This window comes from Colobus angolensis, unplaced genomic scaffold (assembly GCF_000951035.1).
Source record: "Colobus angolensis palliatus isolate OR3802 unplaced genomic scaffold, Cang.pa_1.0 Scaffold48, whole genome shotgun sequence".
NCBI classification, from domain to species: Eukaryota; Metazoa; Chordata; class Mammalia; order Primates; family Cercopithecidae; genus Colobus; species Colobus angolensis.
In genome coordinates, this window is record NW_012118265.1 from 3,426,504 (window position 1) to 3,451,100 (window position 24,597).

The 24,597-nt window shown below is 38.0% G+C and overlaps 2 pseudogenes; both read left to right on the forward strand.

Annotated features, from left to right (window-relative positions):
- The first annotated feature begins 362 nt into the window (after positions 1 to 362).
- Positions 363 to 4,827, forward strand: LOC105523997 (annotated as a pseudogene).
- A 4,487-nt stretch (positions 4,828 to 9,314) lies between these two features.
- On the forward strand, positions 9,315 to 19,364 carry LOC105523998 (annotated as a pseudogene).
- Positions 19,365 to 24,597: the final 5,233 nt, after the last annotated feature.

Below are 24,597 nucleotides of genomic sequence, written 5' to 3' on the forward strand. Positions count from 1 at the left end.
AGTATTTTTAGAAGTGAGTAACAAGATGAAGTAGATGATGAAGGTGGTATGCAGGACTGTTAATAACTGAAATTCCAAATAGAATCCAGCAAGGTTAAAGTGAAACAGTTTCAATACGATTCCTTTATGTTGTAGAGGTTAGACTCACTTGATGACTTATGTGGCTCTGTTTTAAAGACCTCTTGAACAAAATATTTAATTGGAACTATTTATTTACTATCAGTTCTTTTAGTGGATAGTAGCTATTCCTGGTAATATTAACATTTTTCAAATCATATAGCAAGTATTGAGCTCTCACTCTTGTTACATATAACAAGTATTACGTATAACAAGTATTGTAGCTCTTGTTACATATAACAAGTATGGTAGCTCTTGCTACAGCTGTACTTGTTGGTATGTATTAAGGATAATATTTGTTAAAAAAAATCCTTGCCCTCTGATTTAAAGTCAGGCAGGAAAGTAATGCATGCAAAGCACGTAAGCAATGTGGTCTGGCTGCAGAGTATGTGAGAGGCAAACAAGGATATGAACTAATTATATTACCATTAGATCACAAAATCAGATGGTAAACACTCTAGAAGGGCAGAGACAGTGAAAATTAATGGAGGCTGGAGTTATAGGAAACTAATAAAACAATGTTTCATAGAAAAGACCCAAGTACTGTGAGACCTTAAGGAACGGATAGAACTGAAGTTTGATTTTCAAAATCATAGAGACAGCATAAGCCACTGATTCCCCGTTCCACTAGAAAAAGCAGCCCACAGAATGAGAGAAGATATTTGCAACACATTCATCTGACAAAGTACTTGATGTGATTTGGCTCTGTGTCCCCACCCAAATCTCACGTTGAATTGTAATCCTCACGTGTCAGGAGCGGGGCCTTGTGGAAGGTGACTGAATCATGGGGTGGACTCCCTGCCTTGCTTTTCTTGTGATAGAGTTCTCATGAGATCGGGTTGTTTGAAAGTGTGTACCACTTCCCTCTTCGCTCACTCTCTCTCTCCTGCTCCGCCATGTGAAGACTGTGCCTGCTTCTCCTTCACATTCTGCCATAATTGTAAATTTCCTGAGGCCTCCCCAGCCATGCCTCCTGTACAGACTGTGGAACTGGGAGTCAATTAAACCTCTTCTTTATGAATTACTCAGTCTCAGGTAGTTCTTTATAGCAATGTGAGAATAGACTAATTCAGTACTCATTCAAGATATGTAAATAAACTACAGGACAATAGAAAAAGGGTGACAACTTGTAAGAAAAGTGGGCAAAGGCTTGAATGGAAAATTTGCAAAAGAGATTACAGGCCAATAACCACAGGAGAAGATGTTCAACTGCATTAGTCACCAGGAAAAAACAAATTATCTTTTGCACTGTCTTATACCCATTAGGATGGCTATTATAAATAATAAGAATAATAATAAGTGTTGGTAAGGATGTGGAGAAATTGGAATCCTTGTGCACTCTTGGTGGGAATGTAAAATGGTACAATATGGAAAATAGTAAGGTGGTTCCTCAAAAAATTAAAAATACAATTGCCATATGATCCAGAAGTTTCATTTCTGGGTATATAAACAAAAGAAGTGAAAGCAAGAACTCAAACAGATGTGGACACCCATGTTCATAGCAGCATTATTTCCAATAGCCAAAAGGTAGAAGGAACCCAAGTGTCCATGACAGATGGATAAACAAGCGGTGGTATATACGTACAATGGAATGTTATTTAGCCTTAAAAAAGAAGAAAATTCTGACACATGCTAAGACACGGATAAACCTTGAGGACATTATGCTGAGTGAAATAAATCAGTCACTAAAAGACAAATATTGTATGATTCCACTTACATGAGATACTTAGAATAGTTAAAATCATAGAGACAGTAAATAGAATGGAAGTACCAGGCCTGGAGGGAGGAGGAAGTGAATTATTGTTTAATGGGTACAGAGTTTCAGTTTAAGAAGATGAAAAGAGTTTTATATGTGGACGATGGTAACAGTAGCACAATAATATGAATAGAATTCATGTTATGTGTATTTTACCACAATTGAAGTTTAACCACAGTGCAATATCACTATTTACCTATTAGAATGGCAAAAATGAAAAAGAAAATACCACGTGTTACCAATCAGAACAACACATACACTGATTGCTATTAGGAGCGTAAAATAGTACAATAATTTTAGATGATGTTTGCGGTGTCTACTATAACTGAACATACACAAACCTAAGACTTTACAGTTCCACTCCTATATATATATCCAAGTAAAAATGCTTCCATGTCTTCCCTAAGGGACTACAAGAATGTTCACAGCACAATTCATAGTAACTCCAAACGGGAAACACCCAAATTCCTATCAAAAACAGGATGGATAATAAATGTTATATTCATGCAATGGAATATTATACAGCAGTGAGAATAAACATAATGGTAACTATTTTCAACATATGAATGAAATTCACAAACATACAGTTAAAAAATGTCAGATAAAGTGTATCCTTTGGGTGGATTATTTGAAAGGTGCCCTGGAGTAGTGTTATAGTACTGTTTCTTGATCCCCGGGCTATTTATATGGATGTGTTAACTCTGTGGAAATTCATCAAGCTATATACCTATAACTGGTACAATTTTCTGTATTTTTGTCATAATTAAAATGAGAAATTTTGAAATCCCAACAGTTAGGTGTGTATGCATGTGTGTGTGTCTGTATGAGAGACAGTGAGTGAGAGACAGAGACAGAGAGAAATCAAAAATTGGCAAACTGTTAATAAAATTCATACAGAAATGCAAAGGACCAAGAATAACCAAGAAAATGTTTCTTGAAGAACAACAGAACTGGAGGATATTTACTATTGGCTATCAAGTCTACAGTATATGTAATATTGGCACAAGGATAAACATATAGGTCAATAGGCCAGAAGAGAGACTCCAGAAATAGATCTATGTATGGTCAATCACTTTTTCAAATAGATGTCAAGGTAATTAAGTGTGTGTGGGAGAAGATAATTTTTTCAAAAAATAGTGCTGGAACAACTGGACATCTGTGCAAAAAAATGAACCTCTACCCTTACATCTCACTCTCCGCAAAAAATTAACTCAAAGGGGATCCTAACTTAAATTTAAGAGCTAAAATTATAATATTTCTAGAAGAAAATGAAGAAGTCTTTGTGACCTTGAATTAGGCAAAGAATTCTTAATTAGGACACAGAAAGCATGAATCACAAAAGAAAAAAATGATAAATGGGACCTTATCAAAAAGTTTTTAATTTATTTCTTTATACGACAAACTGTCATACACTCATAATGGGAATGTAAAATATGGTACAGCCTTTTGGAAAACAACTTGGCAGTTTCTTAAAATTTTAAACACAAACTCACCATATGACTGAGCTATTGTACTCTTAAGCATTTATCATGGAACTTTAAATCACATGTTTACACAAAGAGTTGGACAAAAATGGTGTTAGCAGCTTTATTTGTAATAACTCCAAACTGGCAAAAAAACACCAAATGTCCATCAGCAGAGGTATGGATTAGAAAATTGTGGTATATTCATATAATGGAATATTATTCAACAATAAAAAATAACACCTCTGATACATCCAACCACAGTGAACCTCAAAATCATGCTTAATGAAAGAAGCCAGACCACCCCCACCACAAAAGAGCACGTACTGATAAAGCTGACCTAAGAAGCTCTGAAATGCAATATTTCGACTTGATATGACAAGGCAGACAAAACTGTATATAAACGCTACACTCCGGTTGGTAAATTTGTTTCTCACAGGTGCATAGTTAGCAATTCTGAAGCTCTTTTACATGTTGTGTTTTCTAAGGCTGCTGTAACAAATTACCACAGACTTGGTGGCATAAAGCCAGAGAAGTTTAATCTTTCATAGTTCTGAAAACCGGAAGTCCAAAATCAAGGTGTTGTCAGAGCCGTGGTATCTCTGAAGTCTCTAGGGGAGAATCCTTCTTTGTATCTTCCAGCTCCTGGTGACTTCAGGTGTTCCTTGACTTGTGGCTGCTTCACTACAGTCCCTGTCTTTACCTGGCCTTCTCCTCTTGCCTCTATGTTTTCCTTCTCTGCGTGTCTCTTATGAGGATACTTGCCATTGGATTTAGGGCCTACCAGGATAATCTAATGTAAATAAATCTTGAGATCCTTGATTATGTCTGTGAAGACCCCTTTTCTAAATAAGGTTACATTCACAGCTTCCAGTGGTTAAGACATGAGCATATATTTTTGAGGATCACCAATCAACCTAACACACATGTATATAAAAATTGAATAAGTGCTTTGCAAACACTGTCACTGCCCAGAGCCCCTGACGTCAGCCATAGTCGACCCCACCGTGCTCTTTGACATCACTGTCAATGGCGAGCCCCTGGGCCACATTTCCTTAGATCCATTTGCAGACAAAGCTATTAACACAAAGACAGCAGAAAATGTTCATACTCTGAGCACTGGAGAGAAAGAATTTGGTTATTAAGAGTTCTTGCTTTCACAGTTTTATTCCAGGATTTATGTGTCTGGGTGGTGATTTCACATGCCATAGTGGCACTGGTAGAAAGTCCGCCTGCGGGGAGAAATTTGATGATGAGAGCGTCATCCTGAAGTATACATGTTCTGGCATCTTGTCCATGACAAATACTGTACTCAACACAAATGTTTCCCATTTTTTCATTTGCACTGCTAAGACCGAGTGGTTGGAAGGCAAGCATGTCGCCTTCGGCAAAGTGAAAGAGGGCAAAAATAAGGTGGAAGCCATGGAGTGCTTTGGGTCCAGGAATGGCAAGACCAGCAAGAAGATCGTTTCTGACTGTGGGAAACGCTAATAAATTTGAATAGTGTTTTATGCTAACCACAAGAGAATTGCTTCTGTAGCTCAGGAGAGCACCCCGCCAACCCATTTGCTCACAGTATCCTATAATTTTTGTACTATCTCTGCTATTCTTTAGGTTCCATATTTTTCTTATTCCCTTCCATGTCTAGCTGTATTACAGAGTAACGTTTATGATCATGAAATAAAAACTAAATAAAAAAAAATAAAAGTAATAAAAATTGAATAAGAAAATATATTGTAAATAATGAGAGCCAGGTTTCTCACTGACATGAGAAAGAAGTTACAAATAAGCAAGAGTGAAAGGTTAGAATGACCCCTGTGGTGCTGGATTAGAGTCACAATTATCAGCATGAACTTATATGAATATGTATACAGATATATGAGCATAAATACAGGTACTGTAGATACATGGGTTAGTATACATACATATATCTCCTACCTCTGTTCACTAACAGAAGCTGAAGCAATGACACTCAAGTAGTAACAAGTACACATAGCACTTAGATCTTTATTTCTAAAGACCTTTTTTTGTCTGTTTGTTTGTTTGAGATGGCATCTCACTCTGTCACCCAGGCAGTAGTGCAGTGGCGCGATCTCGGCTCACTGCAACCTCCACCTCCTAGGTTCAAGCAATTCTGCCTCAGCCTCCCGAGTAGCTGGGATTACAGGTGCCCACCACCACACCCGGCTAATTTTTGTATTTTTAGTAGAGACAGGGTTTCACCATGTTGGCCAGGGTCTCAAACTCCTGACCTCAGGTGATCCACCCACTTCGGCCTCCCACATCTGAATACCTTTTTCCAACAAACAGGACCAGTGCTCCTTAAAGAAATGGTTGTTTCTAGATCTAGAGCAGAGTAAATACAATATGAGCCAGGAGCATCTTATAGTGCCAGAAAGGAAGTGTCCAGAAAAAAACTCTATAGAGATGGAAATTAGATTAATGAATGCCTATGGCTGAGATTGAGAATGAGAAAATGACTGCAAATGAAAATGAGGCTTCTTTTCGGGATGGTGGAAGTATTCTACAATTAGCTTGTCCTATTGATTTTACAACTCTGCAAATATACTAAAATTCATATTGATATCATGTACCTCCTGATGTGATGAGTATGAAAGTTGAACATGTCCATACACGTCAATAAATTTTATGATGTATAAATTGTACCTCAACAAAACTGATTAAGAAGAAAATGCTCAATAAAACAAACAAACAAAAAAAGGTCAGGCACGGTGGCTCACGCCTGTAATCCCAGCACTTTGGGAGGCAGAGGCAGGGAGATCACGAGGTCAGGAGATCAAGACCATCCTGGCCAACATGGTGAAACCCTCATCTACCAAAAATACAAAAAATTAGCCAGGCGTGGTGGCACACACCTGTAGTCCCAGCTACTTGGGAGGCTGAGGCAGAAGAATCACTTGAACCTGGGAGGCGGAGGTTGCAGTGAGCCTAGATCGCACCACTGCATTCCAGCCTGAGCAACAAAGCAAGTCTCTGTCTCAAAAAAAAAAAAAAAAAGAACAAAAAAAGGATGGTGTATGTTGAAGACATGCAAGAACCAACTGAAAGTGCTACCAATGGCCAAAGTTGGAACAATCTGAGCAACAAATTAAGTAATGGTAGTATTGGATTAAAGCCCTAAAACAGAATCTTCATGATATTCATGACTCCATACTGACACACATACATACATACATAAATGGGTAAGAAGGGACAAATCTTCCTTACAGACGCATTGCAAGTACTAAATATAGAAGGAATGAGAGAAATAGGAAATCACCATTAGAACACCACAATAATAGCTACTATGAGCAAGATCCACTGATGAAGGCTAAAATTAGTGAGTGAAACTTTTAGGATGAGTGAGATATTTGCATAACCTCAAAGTATCTCCTTCTAAATATTTATTAATTACTGTGGTCATTTAACATAAGCCTATAAAGTCTTTCATATACCCTCCTCTAGAGGTAAAATTTAACTCCTTTTCCCTTGCTACTGATGAATAGAATATTAAAAGGGAAAAATAGCAAGAGAAAAGTGGCAAGCATGACCTTGAAAGTGGGTCAAAGTTAGCATCAACAATAGTAAGTCATGTTGATATAATGCGCCTGCTGATATGTGATAAATATGTATCTTTGGGGTTTGTTCCTTTGTTTGTTTGTTTTGAGACACAGTCTTGTTCTGTTGCCCAGACTGGAATCCAGTGGCATGATCTCAGCTCACTGCAATTTCTGCCTCCTAGGTTCAAGCAATTCTCGTACCTCAGCCTCCTGAGTAGTTGGGACTACAGGCACCCACCACCACGCCTGGCTTTTTTTTTTTTTTTTTTTTGTATATTTAGTAGAGACGGGGTTTTGCCATGTTGCCCAGGCTAGTCTTGAGCTCCTATGATGTGATTTGTATCAAATCTCCTAAAGCTGATCACACCCATACCCTAGGACCTATCCATTCCAACCATAGGTATACATGCAACAAAAACGTGTTCACATTTTTTTGCACCAAAAAACCTTTAAACGAGGTTGAAAAGTAGCATTATTTATAATAGCCCAATAAGTAGCACCTAGCTCAAAAGACTATTTTGAGGACTAAATAAAGACTATTTTGAGGACTATATAATATATATAAAATATATAAAGTAGGGCCACAGGCTCTGGTACAACAGACAATAAAAAGCTATCATCATCATCATTATAATAAACAAGGGGGGCTGGGCAAGGTGGCTCACACTTGTAATCCCAGCACTTTGAGAGGCCAAGGCAGGCGGGTCACCTGAGGTCAGGAATTTGAGACCAGCCTGGCCAACATGGTTGAAACCCCATCTCTACTAAAAACACAGAACATTAGCTCGGTGTAGTGGTGGGTGCCTGTAATTCTAGCTACTCAGGAGGCTGAGGCAGAAGAATCGCTTGAACCTGGGAGGCGGAGGTTGCAGTGAGCCGAGATTGTGCCACTGCACTCCAGCCTGGGCGACAGAGTGAGACTCCATTTAAAAAAAAAAAAAAAAAATCCAGGACCCCAGGGAATTTGGGGTTGAGTAAAAATTATTACCCAGAAGGTATCCAACTAATATTACTGAAACATTAGGAAGAAATCAAAATAAGTTTATCTCCAATCCTAGAAAGGTATAAAACAACTTTAAGGAAGAAATAAATTCACCACACAGTACTTGATGTTTGGAATAGTTTAAGGTTAAGTGTTGTGATAAGTTTTGTTGTTTTGTCTACAAAATGCATTTTATGTATTTTGTATTTTAAGGTGTTGAAATGTTCAAAAGAATCAGACATACTAAGTTTGCAATTGATGTTCAAATGAATTTAATCAAATTTTATACCAATACCCAAATGCTCACTCCACTGACATTAAGGTTCATATAATTGTGAGTGTTCCTCTCTATGCAAAAACTCTCTCAGATAGTAAAGGCTAACCTATATGCCAGCAAACTCAGTCTTTGCAGAGAGAAGGACCGTGACTCAAAATGCACCCTGTGTGCTGGGAAGATTTCTGTCTTAGTGTGCTTGGGCTGCTTATATCAAGTACCACAGACTGGGGGATTTAAACAACAGAAATTTACTTCCTCACAATTATGGCAGCTAGAAGTCTGACATCAAGGTGTCGACAAGATTGCTTTCTTCTGAGGTTTTTCTCCTTGGTTTGTAGATGGGCATCTTCTCTCTATAGTAATATATGGTTTTTCCTCTGTGCCTATCTGTCTCCTAATGTCCTCTTCTTGTAAGGACACCTGTTATATTGGATTAGGGCCCACCCATATGAGCTCATTTTACCTTAATTACCTCTTTACAGGCCCTTCAAACTGCTCAATCCAAAGAATGATTTAACTCAATGAGATGAATACACACATCACAAAGCAGTTGCTCCGGAAGCTTCTCTCCAGTTTTCATCGGAAGACGTTTCCTTTCTCACCACAAGCCTCTGAGTGCCACATAATAGATGTGCTCTACAGTCACATCTTTAAGATATTGGATGGATGTTAGGATTTCAACATATGTGTGAATTTTGGGGAGCACAATTCAGCCCATAATGATTTCCAAGACCCAAGAGACTGAGGGCTCAAACACCGTGGGCAGAAGAACCCAGCCTTGGAAAGGATCTGTGGTGGAAACTCTGGGGATATAGAAAAGGAACTGAATTATTTGAGGAGCAGAAATCAGAGAGGAGGGTGTATTCTGAGGAAGCGAGAGACGAGCCCCAAGGGTTGTGGTACAGAGGCCCCTGTCTGCACACTGGTCATCATAATCTCAATGCCCAGGTTGTACTCAAGAACAATTCAGTCAGAATGTCTGGGGTGAAACCTGGGCATCAGTAACTTTTAAAGCTCCCCAAGTGATTCCAACTGTGCAGCCAAGGTTGAAAACGTAAAGGTTTGATCACAAAGCCTTCAGCTCCAGCACCCTACACAAAGAAAGTTAGACTACAGGCTGGAACTTTCTGACCTCTTGCTCTGCAAAAGGTGGGAACAGATGACCCCCACAGCCACACCAAAGTACATGGCCGGTGTCTTGATCATCTTCACTCCGACCCAGAGGGTCGTCTGAAAGAGCTACTGGTTGTAATGAATCCTACTGAGAAATACTAAATCTGACATTGCTGTCTGCATTGACTCTTTCCAGGCACTTTACCTGTGATTTTGAGCTTCAGCGTTTTTCCATAGCTATGTCCAACCCCCACCCACACTCTCCACCCTCTATCCCCAAAAAGAAAGAAAAAGAGGAAGTGGGAAAGTGTGTTTAATATATTTGCAGATGCACATATTCGCGAATATGTTGGGAATGTTTGAGCCATGTTAGTTGGGTGAATACTTTTGACCCAATCCTTCAGGAATACTGAATCATGGGAATACTGTACTTAGAACAACACAATATTACCACGGGCCTCTCTGCCCTGTTCAAATAGTAGTCTTTAACTGGAATGACCAAAAACAGATGTTTCATATCTAGAATGTTTTCTCACAGAGAGTTTCAATAGAAATATTTTAGCCCCTCAGATACATCCAGATAAAATACTTGGTCTTGAAACATTCTATTTTAAAAGTCAGTGAGTTGTGGCTTCATTATAGCAGAAGCAGCATGAATGAGAGACCTGTTTTCATTTTTCACCTTCAGGTTAAGCAAGAGTGAATAGTGAAAAGTGATAAAATTCTGAACTCCGGTGATTCAGAGATGATTTTTTAAAAACATGCATCCCTCATGTAATAAACCTGAGAAATGCCAGTGACATTTGCTCTAAAACATGCATGGTGACTCCTTTCATGCTTATTTGCATTATAAAACCAGAAGTGACATTCGATTAAAAAAATTGTCCCTGGGATATACTAAAATCATGCATGTAGCCAAATTTTAGTCACATCTTCAAAGAAACGTGTCACTTTTAAAAAGACCTAATATGGCCAAAAAGTCAGTATTATTGATATGGTGCATTCAAAATAAACTACAGGAAAAAACATGGAAAGTAAAAATATTATACAATAATGCCTCTCAAATTTTAATTTGCATAAGAACCACCTGGGGATCTTGCTAATTTTGATTTGGGAGGGCCCAATATTCTGCATTTCTAACAAGCTCCCAGGGCATGCTGTTGCTGCCAGTCTGCAGACCAAAGGCTCTGAAAGCTTGATTTCTTCCTTATTAATTATGCCCACTCTAAAGGTAAAGTTTTGGTTCTTCGCTAACATTTTCACAAGCTTTGAACAGTCCTGACAGTTACAACTTTATATTACCACCCTTCTTTTTTTATTTTTAAACTCCCTACAGGATCTCTTCGTGAACAAATTTTCCCTTACCATCACTGTTTTACTTGATTATACGGCCTATAAGGAGAAAAACTGCATAAGGGTTATGAACTCTCATTATGAATGAGCAAACAGACTTCTCCCCAGTGTAGGATTGAAAGTGTACTAGTGGATGTGCCTCTGGGGACAAAACTATATAAATGTGGCTTTCATCCATCCTTATTCTCTTAAGTTTGTGCTCAACTTTGGTTGTTCCTTTGTACATTATAATAGTAGCTTTTTTGTGTGGTTTGTCTAAAGGTTATTATTGTATCTGCAGGAAGATTTGTCAGATATAAGCTTCTCTGCCATTACCAGGAATATAATTCTAAATTGAATCTTGTATTTAAATTAAGACAGTATCCAAATAAATCATTGATAGAGGTATTAACATATTAGTATCAGAAAGAATTTTACTAACAAAAATCAAAGAAACCCCATCTCTGACTCAACATTTGATATTAAAGTAGCAAGTTAAATATAGGAAGAGACTTCAAGATGGCTGACTAGAGGCATCTGTTGCTTGCCTCCTCCCCAAAGAGGAACCAAAAGAGTGAGTAGATAATCACATTTCTAACAGATCACCTGAGAACACTGGAATTCAACAGAGAAGTGACAGTAGACACCGAAGACAAAGGAGAGGGGAGTGAGGTAGTCAGCTCAGGGATGACAGGATCAGCTGAGAGTCTGCAGAGGATCCTCAATGTGGGGAAAGAGTGAGTGAGTGACTCCCAGTGGTCTACATTCTCACTGCAGACTCTCCCAATTCTAGCCATGGGAGAGCCCCTCAACTCATGAGGGCCCTGAGACTAACATAGGGATCTGCCTGGAGACTGCATAATAGGATTGCTTCAGAGAGGGGTCCCACAGATGCCTCGAGTCCTAAGCAGCTACAGCAAAGTGCCATTTTGAGAGTCCAGCTCCCACCAGCCTGCATCCTGCCTTGGGGCTCAGTAGCACCTGCATCTCCATATCCATGGAGCCCCACTGGTATACCTTGCATGCAGCCAGGTGCTGCTGCTAGTTGCTGCCACCAGGGCTAAAGTGCAAGCTATTGGGAGCAACCCTGCCATTCCCGGTAGCATGGCTGCTTTGAAAGCACCCTGAGGACAGGCTATCCTCCTTAAGTCTGCCACCAAGGGTCCAAGTGTGCATGCCCCCGTGCCATACATTTAAGACTACAGTCACTGAAAGCAACCCTGCCCTTCACAGGAGCAGAGTTGCAGCATAGCCACAGCTTCCCCCTACTTGAGCATTCAGCCAGAGGCCTGGTGATCATCTCACCCCTGCCTACCACAGCCAGCACCTGCATGCACCTCTGAGGGGCCTGAGGACAGGTCTACATGGCCCAGCTCTTATCCACCAGTGCCCAGGAAACTGGGGATCTCCCTTCCCCATCTACCTCCATTGGCATGTGAGGACTCCTCCTGGGGGCCAGAGAACAGACCACCCAACCTGCTGCTAGTACCACAGCTGGCACTCACCCATGTGTATCACCTTTAGGCCTGGGGACTGGCTCACCCAGCCTATCATAGCCACCGTCAACACCAGTTGGGAGGCAGAGCATTGTCCCACTACTGCTACTGTCATTGCCCACACTACACTCACTGCCTAGAGGCACAAGGACCCACCCACCAGCCTGACCCACCACTGCCACTACTGGCATCCAAGTAAGCAGCCTGGAGGCCTAAGAATTGGCTCACCTGTACCTGCTAAAAACAATGTCAGTGTATACTTCCCTGGGAGCCAAGGACAGGCATGCTTGGCATGCTGCCACCACCACTGATGTCCCTGTCTCCAGCAAAACTTCACCACACCCTCCATTAATGATTAAGCCACTGAGGGAATTACAGACACTCTTGACACTCCTTATAGCCAAAGAAATAAAGAAGAGACTACACTATTGCACACACCCTAATTCAAAGCCAAAGTACCCTACCAACCAGTGCCATAGGGACATCTTCAGGAAAAAGTCCTCCGCTATGAAAGCAAATTCAAAGAATTGGAAGAAGTGACCATTACACCAGATGCACAGATATCAACAGGAGAACACAGGAAACATGAAAAAGCAAGGAAATATGACACCTCCAGAGGAACACAATAATTCTCCAACAACGATTCCAATGAAAAAGAAATTTATGAAATCTCAAATAAATAATTCAAAATGATTCAAAATAATATTTAAAAAGCTCAGTGAGGCACAAGAGAATTCAGGAAAACAATACAAAGAAATCAGAAAATTCAGGACATAAATGAGAAATTTACTAAAGACATAGATATCATAAAAAAGAACCAAATATAAATTCTATAATGCAAGAATTTATTGAATAAAATACAAAATACATATGAAAGCTTTAACAATAGACTAGCTCAAGCATAAGAAATAATTTCAGAACTTGAAAAAGGTTTTTTTGTTTGTTTGTTTGTTTTTGAGACGGAGTTTCACTCTTGTTACCCAGGCTGAAGTGCAATGGTGCAATCTTGGCTCACTGCAACCTCTGCCTCCCGGGTTCTCCTGTCTCAGTCTCCCAAGTAGCTGGGATTAGCCACCACACCTGGCTAGTTTCTGTATTTTTAGTAGAGACAGTGTTTCATCATATTGGTCAGGCTGGTCTCGAACTCCTGCCTTCAGGTGACCCAACCACCTTGGCCTCCCAAAGTGCTGGGATTACAGGCATGAGTCACTGAACCCAGCCAAAACAGAGTCTTTTAAAATCACCTAGTCAGACAACAATAAAGAAAAAAGAATGAACAAAGCCTATGTGACATATGGAACACCATAAGGCAATCAAATTATTTGAATTTTTGATATCCCACAAGGTGAAGAGAAAATAAAAGGGATAGTAAACCTACTTAATGAAATTTAGCTGAAAACTTCCCAAGTCTAGCAAGAAATTTAGACACCTAGAAATAGAAAGCTCAGAGATTTCCAAACAGATAAAATTCAAAAATGTCTTCTCCACAGCACATTATAGTCAAACTGTCAAAAGTCAAGGATGAAGAGAGAATTCTAAAAATAGCAGGACAAAAATATCTAGTTACTTATGATGGAAGCCTCATCAGACCAATGGCATATTTCTTAGCAGAAACTTTATAGCTCAGGAGAGAATGAGATTATATATTCAAAATGCTGAAAGGAAAAGAAACTGTCAGCCAAAGATATTACACCCAGCAAAGTTATCCTTCAAAGTGAAGGAGAAATAAAGTCTTTCCTAGAGAAGCGAAAGCTAAAGGGAATCTTTACCATTAGACTGGTCCTATGAGAAATACTTGACCAGATGTGTTGGTGCATACCTATAGTCACAACTACCAGGGAGGCTGAGCCAGGAGGATCACTTGTGCCCAGGAGTTCAAGGCCAGCCTGGGCAACACAGTAAAACACTTCTCTTAAAAAACAAAAGCAGAAAGAAAATTTAAAAGGAAAGAAAAAGAAATGTGTAAAGAAGTCCCACATGTAGAAGCAAAAGATGATATCTATCCTCATTAAAACATACAAAAGTATAAAATGCACTGGTAGAGCAAACACATAAATAAGTAAGAAAAAGAATTCAAATGTTATTACTACACAAAACCACTAAACCACAATGATAAATAATGAGAGAAAGAAAAGAACAAAGGATATATATATACAACAACCAGAAATCAATTAATAAAATGACAGGAATAGCCATCACATAGCAATAAAAAGTTTGAAGGTAAATGAATTAAACTGTCCATTTAAAATATATAGAGTAGCTGAATGAATTAAAAAACATGACCCAACTACATGCCAACAAGAAACTCATCTCTCCTGTAAAGAAACATATAGACTGAAAATAAAGGGATGGAAAAAGATATCCCATGCAAACAGAAACCAAAAATAAGCAGGAATAGCTATATTTATGTCAGACAAAACAGACTTTAAAGTGAAAAACAGTAAAAAGAGACAAATAAGGTCATTATATAATGATGATGAGATCAACTCAGCAAGAGGATATAACTATACTAAACATATACGCACCCAGTACCAGAACACCCAGACAGATAGCAAGTATTGAATCTAAAGGGAGAGATAAACTCCAACACAATAATAGCTGGGGACTTCAACATCCCATTCTCAGTATTAGACAGATCATCTATACAGAAAATTAACAAAGAAACATAGAGTTTAAGCTGCACATTAGACCAGATGGACTAAACGGACAGATAACACTTCATCCAACAGCAACAGAATACATATTCTTCTCATCAGCACATGGAATATTCTCCAGGATAAGCCATATATTAGGACACAAAACAAGTCTCAACATATTTTTAAAAATTGTAATCATATCAAGTATCTTCTCAGACCACAACGGAATAAAACTAGAAATCAGTAAGAAGAGGAACTTTGGAAACTGTACAAATATATGGAAATTTAAAAACACGCTCCTAAATGACCACTGGGTCAAGGAAGAAATTAAGGAAGAAGTTCAAAAAAAATTGAAACAAATAAAAATCAAAGCACAACATGCCAAAACCTATGGGATATAACCAAAGCAGTGATAAGAAGGAATTTTATAACAATAAATCTGACATCAAGAAAAGTGGGAAGATCCCCAGTAAGTTCTAACAATTCACCTTAAGAAACTAGAAGAGCAAGAACAAATTTAGAAGAAGGAAAGAAATAATAAAGATCAGAGCAGAACTAAATCAAATAAAGACTACAAAGTCATACAAAGGATCGACACACAGAAAAGTTTGTTTTTTCAAAGGATAAACAAAATCAACAAACCACTAGCTAGACTAAGAAAAAAAGACACAAATAGAATCAGAAATGAAAAAGGAGACATTATGACTACTATCATAGAAATGCATAAGATAATCAGAGATTGCTGTGAACAACCATACACTAACAAACTAGATAACTGTGAGAAAATAGATGAATTCATGGACACATATGACCAATCAAAACTGAATCATAAAGAGAGAACCTGAACAGACCAATTACAAGTAATGAGATTGATTCAGTATCATAAGTCTCCCCACAAAGGAAAGTACAGGACTGGATATCTTCACTGCCAAAGTTTGCTATAATTACAATGAAGAACTAACACCTCGAACAATTCCAAAAATTGAAGAGGACGGACATCTCCATAGCTTATTCTGAGGCTGGCATTGCCCTGATACCAAAACCAGACAAGTTTACAATAAAAAACAAAACTACAGACCAATATCCCTGACGAATTTAAATGCAAAACTCCTCAACAAAAATGACCCACCCAAAATCCAGCAGGATACCATGGTCAAGTGGGATTTATCTCATGGATACAAATACGGTTCAACATACACACATCAACAGAATGAAAGACAAAAACTATATGATCATCTCAATAAAAGCAGAAAAAGCATTTGGTAAAATTTAACATCCCTTTATGATAAAAAAAAAAAAACTCTCAAATTGGGATAGAAGGAACATACCTAAAAATAATAAAAGCCAAATATGACCGGTAACACCATACTAAATGGAAAACTGAAGGTCTTTAGATCTGGAACAAGACAAGGGTGCCCACTTTTACCACTCCTACTGAACATAGTACTGGAAGTCCTAGCCAGAGCAATCAGGCAAGAGAAAGAAATGAAAGGCATCCAACTTGGAAAAGAGGAAGTCAAATTGCTCTTCTTTTCAGATGACATGATCTTATATCTAGAAAAGCCTAAAGCCTCCACCAAAAAACTCTTAGATTTGATGAATAAATTTGGTAATACTGCAGGATACAAAATCGATATACAAAAATTAGTAGCATTAATATACACCAATATTGAGCCAGCTGAAAAAGAAATAAAAAAGTGATCCCATTTATAATAGCTATAAAATAATGAAATATTTGGGAATAAATTTAAGGAAGTGAAAGACCTCTACAATGGAAACTAGTGAACTATGATGAAATAAATTAAAGAGGACGCAAACAAATGGAAAGACATCATGTGCTCATGGATTAGAAGAATTAATATCATTAAAATGGCCATGCTGCCCAAAGCAATCTACAGGTTCCATGCAATTCTTATGAAAATACCAATGTTATTTTTAGAAATAGAAAAAACAATCCTAAAATTCATACGGAACAAAAGAAGAGCCCAAATAACCAAAGCAATCCTCAGCAAAAAGAACAAATCTGGAGGCATCATTATAAGGCTATAGTAATAAAAATAACATGGTATTGGTGACACATAGACCAATGAACATAATAGGAAATCTAGAAATGAATTTACATATTTATAGCCAACTGATTTTCAACAAAGATGCCAAGAACAGACACTGGAGAAAGAACATCTTCTTCAATAAATGGTGCTGGGAAAATTGGATATCTATAAGCAAATAATGAAACTGGACCCCTATCTCTCACTGTACATGAAAAGCAACTCAAAATGGATTAAACACTTAAAATATAAGACCTGCAACTATAAAACTACTAACAGATAATACTGGGGAAACACTTCAGGACATTGGTTTAGGAAAGATTTTATGAGTAAGACTTAAAAAGCATAAGCAACGAAAACAAAAAATAGACAAATGGAACTTAACCTAAAAAGCTCCTGAAAAGGCAGAAAAAATAATCAACAGAGTGATCAGACAACCTTGAGAAAAAGAGAGAATATTTGGAAACTATGCATGCAACAGGAGACTGATATTCAGAATTTATAAGGAACTCAAACAACTCATCAATAACAAGAAAAACCCCAAATAATCTCATTAAATAGTGGGTAAAGGGTATTAATAGATATTTTTCAAAACAAGACATACAAATGGCCAAGAAGCATATACAAAATGCTCAACATCACTAATCATCAGGGAAATGCAAATTAAAACCATGATGAGCTGTCATCTTGTACCAGTCAGAATGGCTATTATTAAAAAGACAAAAAATAACAGATGACAAGGATATAGAGAAAAGGGAATGCCAGTCGCTGTTGGTGGGAAAGTAAATTAGAACAACCTCTTTGGAAAACTGTATGGAAATTTATCAAAGAACTAAAAATAGAAGTGCCATTTGATCCAGCAATTCCACTACTGGGTATCTACCCAAAAGAAAATAAATCGTTATATCAAAAAGATACCTACACTTGCATGTTTATCACAGGACAAAATTACAATCACTATAGCATAGATGTGGACTCACTTAAGTGTCCATCAATGGATGAATGCATAAAGAAAATATGGTGTATATACACAATGGAATACTACACAGCCATAAAAAAATCATGTCTTTTGCAGCAACATGGACAGAATTGGAGGCCACCATCTTAAGTGAAACAAGTCAGACACAGAAAGACAAATACTGCATGTTCTCACTTATACATGGAAGCTAAATAATGTATATACATGGACTGATAGACAACGGAACCTGGGAAGGGTGGAAGAGTGTGAGAGGGTAGATGATGAGAAATTGCTTAACAGGTACAATGTACATTATTTGGGTGATGGATATGCTGAAAGCCCAGACTTCACCACTTCACAATAAATTCATGTAATAATATTGCACTTGTATTTCTTAAATTTATAAAAACAAACAAATAATAAATGAGATATATGTTTGTTAGCTTACTCTTTTCTGCCTGTGGAAAAAGTATCACGAAAGTATCTTTCCACTGCCATCTGTCTAATTCTGCCATCTGCCATCTGCCACCTACCACTCTAAGTCAGGGTCTCCTAAAGAAACCAAACAGCTGTGGAAGGTCTTCATCAAAGGCTTGGTGAAACAACCAACATGAGTCTGAGGAGTCATTGTGAGCAATGGGAAACACTCACAGAATGTGTGGTAACAAGAGATCCAAACACCTAGCGCTCCAGGAGGAGGTGGATGCAGCCGTGAATCAAAGGCCACACAAGGTAGATGGAAGAGTTGTGGAAATAAAGGGAGTTGTCTCAAGTGAAGATTCCCAAAGACCAGGTGCCCACTTCACTGTGAGAAAGATATTTGTTGGTGTTATTAAAGGAGACATTGGAGAGCATCACCTAAGAGATTATTTTGAACAGTATGGGAAAATTTAAATGATTGAAATCATGGCTGTCTGAGGCAGTGGCAAGAAAAAGTGCTTTGCTTTTGTAACCTTTGACAACCATGCCTCTGTGGATAAGACTGTCATTCAGAAACACCACACTGTGAATGGATATAATGGGGAAGTAAGGAAAGCCCTTTTAAAGCAAGAGATGGCTTCATGGAGCCAAAGAGGTCACAGTGGTTTTGGAAACTTTGATGGTAGCTGTGAAGGTGCTTTTGGTGGAAATGACAATTTTGGTCATGGAGGAAACTTCAATGGTTGTGTTGGCTTATTGGCAGCTGTGGTGGTGGTGGATATCATGGCAGTGTTACTCTGGTGGCATAGTTATAATGAATTTTGTAATGTTGGTGCTTATGGAGGAAGAAGCCCTGGTTACTCTGGAGGAGGAAGCAGAGGCTACAGAAGTAGTGAATAAGGTTATGGAAACCAGGGCAGTGGCTATGGCAGGACTGGCATCTATGACAGCTATAACAATGCAGGAGGCAGAGGCAGCGTTAGTGGTAGTAGTGGAAGCAATTTTGGAGGTGGCGGAAGCTACAATGATTTTGGCAATTACAACCATCAGTCTTCAAATTTTGAATCCATGAAGGGAGGAAATTTTGGAAGCAGAAGTTCTGGTTCCTATGGTGGTAGAGGCCAATACTTTGCCAAACCATAAAACCAACGTGGCCATGGTGGTTCCAGTAGCAGCAATAGCTATGGCACTAGAAGAAGATTTTAGTTACTGCCAGGAAACAAAGCTTATTAGTAGAGGAAAGCTAGAGAAGTGACAAGGAAGCTACAGGTTACAAGAGATTTGTGAACTCCACCAAGCACAGTGGTGGCAGGGCCTAGCTACCACACACACACACACACACACACACACACAAAGGACATGTTTTAGACAATACTCAACTGTATTAAAAAAACTTGAGGACTGTAGTTGTGACTAATTGTATAACAGTTTAATGTTTCTGTTCTGTGGAAAGTGCAAAGCATCACAACAAAAGGGGTTTAATGTAGATTTTTTCCACTCATGTTGTTGATTGCTAAATGTAATAGTCTGTCTGAACATGATGCTGAATAAATATGTCTTTTTAAAACAGGGAATCGTGCTGGGAAAACTGGATATCCATATGCAGAAGAATGCTCCCCTATTTCTCACCATACACAAAAATCAACTCAAAATATGTTAAAGACTTAAGTGTAAGACCCAAAACTACAAAACTACTAGCAGAAAATATAGGGGAATCACTTCAGGACATTGGTCTAGGGAAATATTTTATGCCTAAGACCCCAAAAGCACAAGTATCAAAAACAAAAACAGACAAATGGAACTTGATTAAACTAAAAAGCTTCTGACCAGCAAAGGAAACAATCAATAAAGATGAAATCTGTTGAATGGGAGAAAATATTTGCAAACTATTCATTCAATCAGGGACTAATATCCAGAATATACAAGTTGTCATGTCAAACAACTTGACAGTAAGAAACCAAACAATCCCATTAAAAAGTGGGCAAAAGACATGAACAGACAGTTTTCAAAATAAGACATAGAAATGGTCAACAGGTATATGAAAATATACTCAATATTCCTAATCATCAGGGAAATGCAAATTAAAATCACAATGAGATATCATCTTACCCCAGTTAAACAGGCTATTATTAAAAAGATAAAAAATAACAGATGTTAGTGAGGATATGGAGAAAGGGGAATTTTTATGCACTGTTGATAGGAATAAGAACTAGTACAGCCACTATGAAAAAACAGTATGGAGATTTATCAGAAAAACTAAAAATAGAACTATAATATGATCCAGCAACCCCACTACTGGATATTTATCCAAAGGAAAAGAAATCAGTGTATCAGAAAGATACCTGTACCCCCATGTTTATAGCAGAATTGTTCACAATAGTCAATATATGGAATCAACCTAAGTGTCTCTCCACAGGTGAATGGATAAACAAGATGTGATATATTTACACAATGGAATGCTATTTGGCCATAAAAATAATAAACGCATGTCATTTGCAGCAACACAGATAGAACTGGAGGTTACTATGTTAAGTGAAATAAGCCTGGCACAGAAAAAACAAGTATCACATAATCACCTGTTCTCACTCATCTGTGGAAGCTACGGAAGTTGATCTCATGGAGATTGAGAGCTGAATGATAGCTATGAGAAGCTGGGAAGGGTGTTGGGGATTGGGGGAATGAGTAGAGTTTGGTCAGTGGGTAAAAAACATGCAGTTAGATAGAAGAAATAAGTTCTAATGTTTGATAACAGAGTAGGGTGATTATAGTTAACAACAGTATATTGTATCTTTCAAAACAGCTAGAGGAAAGGACTTGAAATAGTCCCAACACATAAAAATGATAAATACTTGAGGTGATAGGTACCCTAAATACCCTGACTTGATCATTACACATTCTGTGCATGTAACAAAATATCACATGTACCCCATAAATGTGTACAGGTATTACGTATCAATTAAAAATAAAGTAGCAAGTTAATTTTTGATTAGGTTATTTCCTAGAGAAAATAACTAATTTTGATTATGATAGACAACACTATAGTCTGAATTTTGGGTTTGCCCTCCTGGTGGCCTACTGAACAACTGACAAATTATGGGAGTTATGTAAAGTATTAATTGCTTCAAAAATAAGATTTCAACCAGGAAAAAGAAGGATTAATGCTATTTGATAAAAATATTTTTCTTTCCAAAATCTGACAGATTATGACATGTGATATTATATTTTGATGAACATACTGTATAAAACTGTGATGGTTCAGACTGGATTTTTAGGTACAACTGTTTCATATTCACGACTATATTTCCCTGTTTGTGTTCCATTACATTATCAATAATGATGTCCATTTGGGGTATCAGTAAGGATGTAAAACTAGAGAAAAACTTTTAATAAGAATTTTGAAAATGTTTAAGAAGCATTGGTAATTTTTGTTTCTTCTCCAGTTGTTGTAAACCGGAATAACTACATGACAAAATGCAGGGTTTCATTTTACCTTCTTCTTTCTGGCTTTTTATTGTGATATTCTGTGTTTCAGAATTTTTTTTTTTTTTTTTTTCCGAGACGGAGTCTCACTCTGTCGCCCGGGCTGGAGTGCAGTGGCCGGATCTCAGCTCACTGCAAGCTCCGCCTCCCGGGTTCACGCCATTCTCCTGCCTCAGCCTCCCGAGCTGGGACTACAGGCACCCGCCACCTCGCCCGGCTAGTTTTTTGTATTTTTTCGTAGAGACGTGGTTTCACAGTGTTAGCCAGGATGGTCTCGATCTCCTGACCTCGTGATCCGCCCGTCTCGGCCTCCCAAAGTGCTGGGATTACAGGCTTGAGCCACCGCGCCCAGCCCAGAATTTTTTTTTAATAGGCAAGAGTTCACATGTATACTGCATTTTAATAAAACAGGGAAAGTCCAAAATTGACTGTAGAAGTTCTTTGTTTCAAGGGCTACCTGCAACCTACTCTCCTAAAGTAAGATTTTTCCTGGTTTCTTCGGTCCCTAATGTATTAAAAGTGCCCTATCTAGGGCAGTCTCTCAAGGTGATAGCTAACATTCCACAATTCTTTCAGGGCCAAGAATGTCTTCTCTAAGGGACACAAACCTGAGATTTATAATCTTTTGTCCTCTCTCTCCTCTCACAAACACCTCACGGCACATTTGGCATGCATAGAAAGCTCATGACCACAGACTGTTATTTCTAGATACAGAAATAATTAGAAATAATTTAGGAATAATTCTAGTTCTAGAGTATTTTATTTAGTATAGATAATTACAAGATTAGAGATTCACATTACATAATTATTTTTGACATGGGTTAAAAGCTTTGTCTTCTTCAAACTCTGCCAGTTTTATGGCCCCTTTACCCTGATGCAAGCCTCAAATATGGCTGGTTGCTCTTGTTTTAACTAAGCATTAGTTCAATTTCAGGCTCTGTCCTGTAGGACCCATTTAGAGCGTGGGAATGGCAGGGCTCTTTTCACTTTGGGCTCCCAGTGAGCTCCTTGGGCTTTAGGTCAAACCTGGTCTTGCAGACACCTTGATCCACTATCCCTGAGCTTTGATTGTCCAGAAATGCTTTGGATCCTCCTCTGAGAACATTGGCTGATGCTGTGACACAATATCTACACCAAGTTTAAATAAACTGTTTGTCAACACGTGAAATTTCATTGATAAAATTGTACCAGTTCTATAAAGCCCACTAAGCAAGCCCCTTTTGTGGAATTATGACCACCTGAAGAATGTGTGACATTGTCACACTCTCTAGCCTTTCAGCAAGCCTGGAGTTTGTGCATTCTAGATAATATAATCCAGCTGACTTCTATATGTGAATTATACCTAATTACATTAATACCTAATTACTATTTTTCTTGTTATGTCTTATCTAATGAAGAATAATAAGGAGGATGAATTAGTAATTCTCACATTAGTTAATCTCTGTCTCATGGAGATTGACTACGAGTCAATCTCATAGTCAATCATATGGTAGGGTGGGTGGGGAATCTCCACTCACAAAATACATGAGAGGTTGCGCTATGGAGTAAAGTCTAAAGTCAGCAAATGAGACGCACCCTGGGGTACATTCCTTGTCAATGGAAGTGTTTGATGGCAGGGAGAGGTTACAGGAAGAAATGCCAAAGAAAGCTGTTTCTTCAGGTCTGTGCTGAGTCGTCTCAGACCATTAATGAAACATGGAAATTATCAAGTGATTTCCATATATTTTCATATCAGCAAATTACTTGCTTATATGGAAAGCAAGATAATAAGTAGAACACATGTTCCAAAGTTTGAGTTGGTTATTATATAGAGACATCTGAAATATGCTAAATTAGTTTACCTTCAAACTTAGCTGGCACCATTGTGTCCTTGGCTAAGGTTGACCCTACAACATGGAAGGAGATCTGAGCGGTGCTGTGATGATCTCATTGGCTTTAGTGTCTACCACTAACCACAATGCACAATTTTAGCATAATCATTGTCATCATCATCATCATCATCACTACTACTATTCAGAAGAGATGAGATATAGTAGAGTCACATAATATCACATAATATGTGCATATTGTGAGTCCAATTCAACTACCCTCATGGAAATAAAATACTGTAAACATATTTGGCATGTGTGTTCTTTATTATATTCTGTCCATCCTGCACACATAGCAAAAAGTTGTAAGTCCAAAGCTATGAATACTGTGTTTGATTCTTTTCAAGAGAAGATTGGATTATATGTAATCCTCTTATTACAGATTGATTTTAGAGTCTATGTTCTGGGTAAGACATGATTCTACTCTATAGTATAGATTCTTGTTAAGCAAATAAAACGTATTCTGTTTGTATTTTGTTTATCTTCACATATGGATTATACTTACATTTACTATAATAGTTATAAAAATAAGTTCTAAAGCAATATCCTAATTAATTATTCATTCTTCACAATTTATACTTATTCCATGGAGGCAGAAGGGGTCCATTCTTCTTTCCCCTATGAGTTGTTGGGAACTCAGGACAGTGTGATGTTTACCCTGGTTGAGGAAAGGTGCTCAGTATAGTCAAAAGGGATACCACACACTTAGTTTCCCTTATCACAAAGGTATTTTTCGTGGCTTCTAAACTTAATTTTATAAAACAAAAAAACACATATAGTATGGGAAAATGTGTTAAATAGTGAGAGTGGGTGAAATTTTTATTAGGTTTTCTAAAAAGGGACTGAGAGAAGTTAGTACAAAAGGAACTAGCTGACTAGACAGAATAAACATGAGTATCATAGAAGGGCGAGGTCATGAAAAACACTGAAGACTTTGAAAAAGTTGCATGAATGTCCAGAAAGAGCCTCATCAATAGAATCTTTCATTGTGTTGATGAGTTGCTAGGCAGGAATTACAGTCTTTCTCAGCCAGGTTGATGAATGGCATCATCTCAAATTATACAGCCCGTGAGACTGATTACCTTAGAAAG